Source organism: Pseudoliparis swirei, chromosome 13 (assembly GCF_029220125.1).
Source record: "Pseudoliparis swirei isolate HS2019 ecotype Mariana Trench chromosome 13, NWPU_hadal_v1, whole genome shotgun sequence".
In the NCBI taxonomy this organism is placed as follows: Eukaryota; Metazoa; Chordata; class Actinopteri; order Perciformes; family Liparidae; genus Pseudoliparis; species Pseudoliparis swirei.
In genome coordinates this window covers 18,664,409-18,675,483 of record NC_079400.1, presented here as the reverse complement: position 1 = coordinate 18,675,483, position 11,075 = coordinate 18,664,409, and positions in this window count along the sequence as shown.

The following is an 11,075-nucleotide window of genomic DNA, read 5'->3' as shown; positions in this document are numbered from 1 at the left end:
AAATGACGGCAGGTATGAGACGCCCTCAAGACACACGTCACACGGAGAATACACGAGCTGTCTGAAAGGAGAGGACTGCAAAGCGACAGCTTCACAACGTGCTGTTGCTCTCATGGGGACGACTGGACATCGGGTGACCAGACGTCCTCTTTCCCGGACATGTCCTGCTTTTGTGACCTACAAAATGCGTCCGGCAAGGATTCCAAAAACGTACGAGATTTTGCTTCGGATATTTGTGTTTCTCTGGGTTTTCATAAACTAGTATTTACCCCTTACAAGTTGTGGAAATGGTATCTCCCAGTATAGAGAACAGTCATTGGTCGACCGATCTCAGGGTTGCCAGATACACGATAATTATCCTCCAAATACAACCATTTTGAGCCTTTGGTACGATACTTCACCATCTCCAATCTTGCAACACTGAGCACCTTGCCGCTTCCACTAGTTCATTGTTGTTTGTGCGGCATGCTGTACACTACTCCCATCGCCGCCGCTCCCATAGCACACTACGCGCTGTGCGTAGGGCACAAAGTCCTGAGGGGGCTCCACAAAATAGGCAACTAAAAAATCCTCATAGTTATAATAATTATAATACCGATATTATTTCAGTCTCGAAATATTAGACACCTTTTAGGCATGTATATCACAAAACAGGCAGAACAAGGGAGATGTTTAATCTCAGCACCCCCCGAGACGGAGTGTCCTCTTTTTCACAAACTCAAATCTGGTCACCCTACTGGACATCACTCGGTAACCACAATGATCTCGGAGTGACTGAGCATTATATTGATGTGAAGTGGGCGCTGCATTCACATGCCCTGACTGTGATGAAAACAGATGAGAGACATGATGCTGAAACGTGCGCGGGACACTTTACTGAAGTTGCACAGCAGTGGAATGTGACAAATAAAGTCACCACACTGAGCAGATAGAGCACCAGAGATGATCGCTGCTGCGAGACGACTGCCTTTGATCATGTCCCTGCTTCAGTCTCCAGCGCTCTGTCACAGTGTCTCTGCATAACAGTGCATTTGACAATGTCCTGACAGATTTTATGGCACTTTAGTTCATATGGCAGAACATTTAAAATAAGTGTCAAGTTCTAGGAATTGACAAACTGCACTGAAAGTGTTTTCTGGTGTCTCACTCAAACAGGGACAACACATGTTATGGCACTTTCATTCATATGGCAGAACATTTAATATAGAAGTGCGCTATACACTACTTTTGAATTAATTATTGGATTTTGCATATACAAATGCGATTAATCGTGATTAATCAGGGAAATCATGCGATTAAAAATTGTAATCGTTGCCCAGCCCTAATAAATATATATGCAAATGTGTTTTAAATATTATGAAATAAATCCATTTAATTAAATGTATCTTAACCCACATTACTTTATCAAAGATCAAACAAACATTATTACATTAACTTTGTTAAAATCTTTGTCACAGTTGAGACAGATGGTTCTCCACTGGTCTGGGGCAGTGGTTCTCCACCGATTTCTTGTAAAAATTTAGGAAATTTACTTTAAAAAATCTCCTAATTGCGACAGTAAAATTGTTTGATTGCCAGAGTAATGGAAGTCAGGGACATCCTTAACACATCTGCATCAGTCATTGCCTGGGACTCTGAGGAAAAACATATCTAGAATGTCTCAAACAATAAAGAAATGACAGATGTCTTTAATCATTTAGGACTTCTACTTTGAAAAATGTCCTAATTGATACATTAGAATTGTTTGATTGCCAGGCTAGGGAAATTCAGATATGTCTTGAACACATCTGCATCAGTCATTTCCTGGAACTCTTGGGGAAATATATTTACAGGACTTCAAATAATCAGAAATGTGCTTTTTTAACATACAAGTCTGACTTTTATTTTTATAAACTCTACCTTACTAGAGTAAAAGTTTTAATTTTAGTGTAATCTAAGCTAAATCTTAGAAACAATATATCAAGATACAAAATCAATTCATTGTTTACTTTAATATGCTCGTGTATGATTTGTCGACATCTTATTTTGAAAAACGGATGTTGTTTCACGTGGTTCTTTCCGCGAACTTTATCAAAACCCTCGCGCGCTCCCGATCGATGCGTTTACCGTGAACATCAGTATATAGGGGCTCAGAAATGTAAGTGTCGGCTGAGTTGACCGCAGTCTCCACGTGCAGACCCCAAGGCTCTCAAGTCTCACGCATTGAGCGTGAGACTCACGCATTTCGGTCTTACGTCACGCACTCCCGCCACACATCGAATTTCTCACGCTGAAAAAAACTCTCGGCTATTTAATGTTTTAATGTGCCGCAGCGCGCAAACATGAGCTGGCCGCGCTGCCCTCACCGTGGAGGAATCAAGCGCTCCCCTGGAGTTCTGCTGTGAGGAGCCACTTATCAGCCAATCAAAAAAAAGAAATGGGCTACACAATAGCCAATCAGAAAAACCCCGTATCTGTTGGATCTGGGTGAGATTTAATCCAGCAACCAATGAAAATAAAGCATCCTGGAATTGCGCACGATTGACTGATATCCGAAAATTTCGTTCTCGGGGGGCGGGGGGGGGGGGGGGGTGCTGATGGAATGTCACGCTTGCCTGTCTTCAAAACTTGAGAGACCTGAGACCCCGTACCACGCGGCATGGAGACCCGGAACAACGAAGAAGAAGCACCAACCTGATGCGTGTCGCTCGTGTTCTCTGAGCGGAGACACGGTGTCCTCATAAGCTGCTGTCAATGTGTCCAACAGCCCAGAAGACTCTTCAACGGCCGCGTGGACTCGCTGCTTCTTCTTTTTCTTCTTTTTTTTTAACGGCGGTTGGCATCCATATAATTGGTGCATTACCGCTCCGTTAGTTGACGCCTTACCCCCAACACCAACAAACCACCCCCCCCCCAAAAGATAAATAAAATTATATATATATATAAATAAATAAATAAAAATATATAACAAACCAAAATGTAACCCTCATCCCTACATTTCAACGATACCCTATAATAAACCCCTGTGTCCTTTAAGAACGTGAACAGAACTCTAATCTGTGCTCACCCCATGCTCAGTATTCCCTTCAGTGGACACTCACGCACCCCCAATTCCCCCAGTTTCTTCCTCATCACCTCTCTATGAGTCTCATGCGCCTTACAATTAACCACCACATGCTCCACCGACTCCTCTTCTCCACATCCTTCACACAGGCCTGTCTGCTGTTTCCCTTTCATTTTCAGTGTCATGTTGAGTGCAGTGTGGCCCAACCGTAGCCTTGTCAGCACCGTTTCCTCTCTCCTGTTCCAACTTCCCACCCTGGTTGCCGTAACACTCCTTTGAATAAGATACAAATGTCTCCCTTTCTTCTCTCTGTCCCACCTATTGTGCCACATTTGGTTGACGTTTTCCCAGATAATACTCTTGACCTCCGCCTTACTGATGTTAACTCTCATTTCTATGTCTCCTTTCTTTAAAGCCCTCTTTGCCAACTTGTCTGCCCTCTCATTCCCACTCAGCCCTATATGTGCTGGAACCCACATGAATGTCACCTGACCTCCCTGGTTGGTGACGCGTGAGGCCGACTGAAGGACCTCATAGAGAATATCTTGCCGACTGCTTGAATGAAAAGATCTGAGGCTTGCTAGGACTGAGGCTGCATCGGAGCATATTAACACCTTGCCCTGTTTTGCCTTTTCCACCCATCGTAACGCCACCAGCACTGCCACCATCTCCACTGTGTCGACCCCTAGCCTATCAGATGTTCTCCTGTTGATCCCTCCTCCTTTATCTGGTATTGCCACCCCAAATCCTGTCAGTCCCGTCTCAGGTTTCTTCGCACCGTCCGTATAAATCATAGTATATTCACTGTATATTTCCGTGACTCGATATTCAAATGCACTTAACAAATCCCCTTTTCCTTTCTCTTCTCTTTTTAAATCTAACAGATACCAGTCTACTTCAGGCCACACCAGTGTCCATGGAGCCACCACCGGGTAAACCACAGAGGGGCTTATTCTTAGATCAAACATCTTAAACTCCTTTGCAATGTCATTGCCTATCCGACCAAAGTTATTTTTCTGGCTCCTCCCATTCTCCCAGACCACCTGCAACACTCCTTTTGCAGGGTGAGCATTATTGTGTCCCTGCAAATTAGCCCAGTAGTTTGCCATTAGTTGCTTTCTTCTTAAATCCAGCGGCATTTCACCCACTTCCACCTGCAGGGCAGGGATTGGCGATGTTTTAAAAGCTCCACTACAAACTCGTAATGCCTGCGCCTGAACCACATACCAATGAAATATTTAGCTGCTGATCCATATGCTATGCTTCCATAATCCAACGCCGATCTTATCAAGGCCACATAAATGGTTTTTAAAGCTGAACAGCTGGCTCCCCACTCCCTACCACTCACACATCTCATCACATTTATTACTTTTTTGCATTTTTCCTCTACTCTCCTGACGTGATCTGCCCATGTTAACCGTGAATCAAAAAGAACCCCCAGAAATTTAAATGTGCCCACCCTTTCTAATTCTTTCCCATACATCGTAAGCTTCATCCCATCCTTAATTATTTTCCTGGTGAAAAAAACCGTTTGTGTTTTTTCCACTGAGAACCTGAACCCCCACTCATATCCCCACTCCACCACCTCATCGATTGCTTTTTGAACTTTTCTGACTGCATGTTCATTGTTCCTTCCTTTCTTCCATAATGCCCCATCATCAGCAAACAGAGACCTACCGATATCTAGTGGTACCTTTGTGAATATGTCATTAATCATAATGATGAAGAGTAGCGGGCTAATCACACTGCCTTGAGGCGTGCCATTATCGACTAAGTACTGACTTGACACATCTGACCCTATCCGTACTTGAATTTTCCTTCCGAACAGAAAATCCTTTACCCAGTTATAGACTCTCCCACCAACTCCCATTTTGTGCATCTTGATTAGCAAACCTTCCTTCCACATCATGTCATAGGCTTTTTCAATGTCAAAAAACACTGCAACGACTGCCTCTTTATTTGCCTGGGCCTTTCTAATGTCAGTCTCTAGCCTTATCACTGATGGTGTTTCTACCCTTCCTAAATCCACTCTGAAAACTCGTGAGCATTCCTCTCTTCTCAAGTGTATAAGAAAATCTTTCCGTTATCATCCTTTCCATTACCTTACACATATTAGATGTCAGTGATATTGGTCTGTAACTGGTGGGTTTAGATGGATCTTTGCCATGTTTTCTAATTGGGATCACTATTGCCTCCTTCCATACGCTCGGTAACTTTCCTTCCTCCCATACTCTGTTATAAAGGCACAGCAGCTTAAAAAGTGCTCCCTTTCCCAAATGCTTTAGCATGACGTAGCATACCTGATCGTCCCCTGGCGATGTTGGTTTTGATCCATTGATGGCTCTCACCATCTCTGCCAGAGTAAAAGGTTCATCAATGTCAGGGGTGCTCAATACGTCGATCGCGGCGTAGTATTGGTAGATCGCATGACATTAAAAAAAAATGGCCCGCCCCCCTGTCACTTTCTCTATAGCGCCACATTACAGCAGAAGCACGTCATTTCTGTCTCTACGTGTCGCGTTAACAGTCCATTGCCCGCCGTCTCGCCGGGAGCTCCGACACCGGTTGCGCGCATCGGGACGGAGCAAAAAAATAGTCACTAGCCCCCCCCGTCAACAACTCTTCTCGGGTTGCGCGCGGCAGGTGAGCACACTTACTAGCACCCCCATCGGTCGATCGCCTTGACTTGGTCACATAATAAGTAGCTCGCATGCTGAAAAAGTGTGAGCACCCCTGATCATGTGTTCTTTCCCTCCTATCGAGCACACCTGGATGCTGGTTAATTCTACTCTCCCTTCTACTGCTTTCTTCTTCCGACAACTTATCTGAACCATGAATCTTCACAAATGCTTTTGCCATTATCTCTGCTTTTTCCCAATTGGAGACCGCTGTTTCCTCGCCAGAAGTCAAAACTGGGTACTCCCATTCCCTTCTATCTCCTCCCATCCTCTTTATCATTCCCCATACCTCTCCCACAGGAGTAGTTCTTCCTATTTTATTGCAAAATTGTCTCCAACTCTCTCTCTTAGCTTGTCGTATTGTTCTTCTCACCACTGCTTGTGCTTTTTTGTATTGAATCAAATGCTGCATGTTGTGGGTTCTTCTGACGAGTCTAAATGCGTTGTTCCTGCTTCTAACTGCCTTGCCACAGTCCTCTGTCCACCAAGGAACAAGTGTCTTACTTCTCTGATTCTTACTCCTGGGTATAGCTCCATTGGCTGCCATAATAATTGCTGAAGTTACCTGCTTGTTTATGTCGTCTATGTCTCCAGAAATGTCAATCTTTGTCATTGTTCCCTCACTTAAGGTTTGAAACTCCTCCCATTTTGCTTTTTGAAAGATCCATCTTGGGATTCCACTTCCTGGTCTAACTTCCACTTTTTCTCCTATCAAACATGATACTGGATAATGATCACTGCCTACTGTTGTAGCTGTCAAAACTTCCCATTTACCTACTCCAGCCAATGCATTGGACACTAATGTGATATCCAATGCTGACTCTGCACCTGTATTTATATTTATCCTTGTTCCTCTACCATCATTCATACAGATCAGACCCCTATCATCCATCAATTCTTCAATTACCCTTCCATTTGAATGTTTGCATACCCCCCCACATTGTACTGTGAGCATTGAAATCCGCACACCATACAATTCTATTTCCGTTTTGTCCTTGAATTTTTTGCAGGCTGTCCAAATCCAGCCGTCTGCATGGATTGTAATAATTAATTATAACCACCTGCTCTGCTTTTTCCCACACTTCCACCACTATATACTCTTGACTGTCTCCCTTTTCCAGTACCCTATATGGAATATTTTGTTTGATAAATGTAGCACACCCTCCCCCCACCCCAGGATCTCTGTCATTCCTAATTATTGAATATCCATGCATTACAAAGTCTAAAGTAGGTTTCAACCAAGTCTCCTGAACACATATTACATCTGGTTTTACACCCATTTCTTTAACGAAATGTTTGAATTCTTGGCCATTGGCCAGTAAACTTCTGGCGTTCCATTGTAGTAATATAACCATTATCAGTACTAACCAACCCATGGTGCTTCCTGGCTTGACTGATTAGTCAGGTTCTCCCTCACCTCTTCCCATGTCAGTCCCACTAATCCCAAGTGGTTCACTGCTGCTTTGACAATCAGCTGGATTTTATCATTTTTGGATTTAACTTCTGCCGTGCTGTTAATCACTCCTGCAATGAAAGTTACTAAATTCTTCTTGTCCACATATATCCTGTCATTTACTTTCTGTAGCTCTTGATCCCCTTGTCTTGCTTGACTCCTGGTAACATTGTTCCATACTTTTGTTTCTCTTACCGCCTCTGCATAAGTGATCCTTCTTTCCACTCTGACTTTTTGGATTTCAGTCTCCCGTCTCATCACTTCACACCCCCCGTATGCCACACTATGGGCTCCTCCACAGTTACAACATTGTGGCTGTGTCCCTGTTCCACACTTTCCATACTCATGGTCGCCACCACACCGCGCACATCTCCTCTTCTCTTTACAGTTGTTGGCTATATGCCCAAACCTCTGGCATTTAAAGCACCTCAGTGGCTTTGGCACATACACTCTCACTGGGTAACTCAGATAACCCAGGAATACCTTGTTTGGCACATTCTTCTCTTCAAACTCTATCAGTACTGATTCACTGTCCATTTTAACTCCCTCTCTTGTCATTTTCATCCTTTGAGCATTCACAATTGCTCCTCCTTTGAGATTCCTCTTTAGTTCTTCCATATCAACACTCACTGGCACCCCTGTGATAACTCCTTTACCCCCACCTTTTTGTGCTCCCACCCTCCCTGTGCTCAACACCTTCATTTTTACTATTTCTTTCAGACCGAGTGCTTTCTCAAGTTGTTCTTCATTTGCACACCTCACCAGTAAATTGCCATCACTTAGAACCTTTGCATACATAATCTCCCCTATTTTATTTGCCAGAGCTGTTGTTAGTACAAACGGACTGATTTTCTTCATGTTCTCTTGATCCTTCTCATGGAACCTTACTATGACAATACATGTATCTGTTTTTCCTCTCTGCCCTTGCTCATCTCCTTCTCTCTCACTTTCCGAATTATTATTGTTGGCTTTTGTTTGTTTATTAGTCTGTACATACTTGCCTCGACCATTACTTTTCAGCCCTCCTAACTCCCCCTCACTCTCTTCTTCACTCCTATGACCACACTCCATGTCTGCCCAGCTGCCTATGCCTGATACCTTTACAGAGCACTCGTGCCCAACTGCCTCCAAAGAATCGGTCTCCTCTTGATTCAAATGTCGTTCAACCTGCCGACTAGCTCTTCCTCGTGCATGTCCTGTAGATGACGCCGCCATCTCTTTCTCTCGATCACGGTTCCTACTTCGAGAGCGCTCTTTTCGGTAACTTTGCAGGTTTGTCGACACGTCACCCCTCCCTCCACCTCTATCTCGGGGACGCCCCGCCATCTCACTGCTAGTAAATGCGGACACGGAGAATTCTCTCTTCACGAGCAGTCACTTCCGAGTTTCCTCTCCACCAGCCGACTCCTGTCCTTCCAAAGCTCAATCTGTCAGGCCTCGCAGCGAGCTTCTTCTTCTTCTTCTTCTGTGGTGTTTTACGGCAGCTTGCATCCTTTTAGTTGCACTACTGCCATCTTCCGGTTCCTAGCTACTATACTTTCCCCATCAGTCCTGTTGCTCGCAAAAATTGCATGAAACACCCTCTTCCCACACCACTCGACCCCCACTCCAATATACTCCCTATCTCTCTTCCCTTCATCCCTTGTCTCTCCATTTCTTCCAACATGACCTTCCTTTCTGACCTGTATTTATTGCATGTGGTGACAACATGTTGTACCGTTTCTGGTGCCTGGCAGCGCTCACAAAGTCCAGTTGGGTGTTTCCCCATCACAAATAATGTGCTGCATAAATAGCTGTGCCCAATCCTCAATCTTGCCATTGTGACTTCTTCCTTCCTATTTCCTCCTGACTTTACCCCCCTCACTTTACTCTGAATTGAGTACAAGTGTCTCCCCCTCGTCTCCTGGTCCCATTGACGTTGCCACACCCTGTTGATATTTTCCTTGATGATGCCCTTTCCCTCTGCTTTAGATAACTTAACATCTACTTGTACTCTGTTTTCCTTTAGTGCTTGTTTGGCTAGCTTGTCCACTTTCTCATTCCCTCTGATACCTACATGAGCCGGCACCCATAAAAATACTACTTCAATGCCTTGCTCCACTGCTCTTGAGCTCATTGTCAATATTTTAAACAGTAGATCTTGTCGCGTTTTGGACAGACCCGACTTCAGACTGGCGAGTGCCGACATGGAGTCACTGCACACAAGGACTTTGCCTGGTCTTTGTTTCTCAATCCACTCTAATGCCAAGACAAGTGCATACAATTCAACTGAATACACAGCCAGAAAATCCGAAGTGCGTTTGTATATTTCATAATGTTTGCTCGGGACTGAAACAGCAGACCCTGTACTGCCTGCAACTGGATCTTTAGATCCATCAGTGAAAACCTGCACATGCTCTACGTATTTTCCAGCTGTGTACTCATAGAACTCACTCACTAGATCAGGATTCTTTTGTTTTACCTTAATCTGCAGCAACTCCATGTCTACCTCTGGTTCCTTCAGCAACCACACAGGAGTTATTGGCCAAATGACAGTAGGGATAATCTCTATCTCAGAGACTCTGAGGCTTCTTGCTGCTGCTTCTCCTATCCAGCCAAAACTCGTCTTTGGCACTTTGTGCCTTTCCCAACATGCCTGCAGTACTTTTTTAGTTGGATGACTACCCTCATGACCTCTCAAATTTACCCAATAATTAACCAGCAGTTGCTTTCTGCGAAGACCCAGTGGCATTTCTCCGGTCTCTACTTGGATGGCGCACACAGGTGATGTTCTTACTGCCCCTATACAGATTCTCAAGGCCCTGGCCTGGATAACATCTAGCTGCTTAAGTGAGGTTTCTGAAGCTGACCCATATGCTACACAACCATAATCTAATCTGGATTTAATTAGAGCTTTGTACATGTGCAGTAGAGATGCAACCTCTGCTCCCCAGTCCAACCCTACCAGACATCTCAATACATTAATTACTTTTTTACACTTATCGCTAACGTTTTTAATGTGGTCCTTCCACGTTAATCTGCTGTCAAAGTGTACTCCTAAGAAACGAAACGTCTCTACTATTTCTAAATTGCTCCCATACAGCTTCAGCTGACAGTTTCCCCTGGTTCTCCGTCTTGTAAATAGTATTAATTTCGTTTTTTCTGCTGAAAATCTGAATCCCCATTTCTTCCCCCACCTTTCAACTTGTTTTATCCCTTGCAATTTTTTAACAATATGTTCCAAGTTTCTACCTTTTTTCCATAGAGCCCCATCATCTGCAAATAGTGACCTTCCCACATCTGGTGAGACCTTTCCAAAGATGTCATTTATTGCAATGGAAAATAAAATAGGACTTACCACACTCCCTTGTGGCGTCCCATTTTCTACCTCAAATGTTCTTGACCTTTCAGTCCCTACTTTTACCTGGATAGTTCTTTTATCTAGAAATTCCCTAACCCAATGAAACAGTTTCCCCCTAATTCCTATGGAATGCATTTTAATCAATAGCCCTTCCCTCCATAGCATATCATACGCCTTTTCTACATCAAAGAACACTGCTGCCACAGTTTCTTTGTTAACCTGTGCCTTTCTTACCTCGTCTTCTAAACATAGGATTGAATCCAAGGTTCCCCTACCTTTCCTAAATCCACTCTGGCACCCTACTAGTATCCGATGTTTCTCTACATAGTACATTAATCTCTCATTTACCATCCGTTCCATAAGTTTGCATATATTCGACGTTAGCGCAATTGGCCTATAATTTGATGGGTTACTGGCATCTTTCCCTGGCTTCCTTATAGGGACAATCACAGCCTCCTTCCACCTTGCTGGTATGCTACCTTCCTCCCACACTTTATTATACAATGTTAACAATTTATTCAGCCCATCTCCACTTAATTGTTTTACCATAATGTAACATAT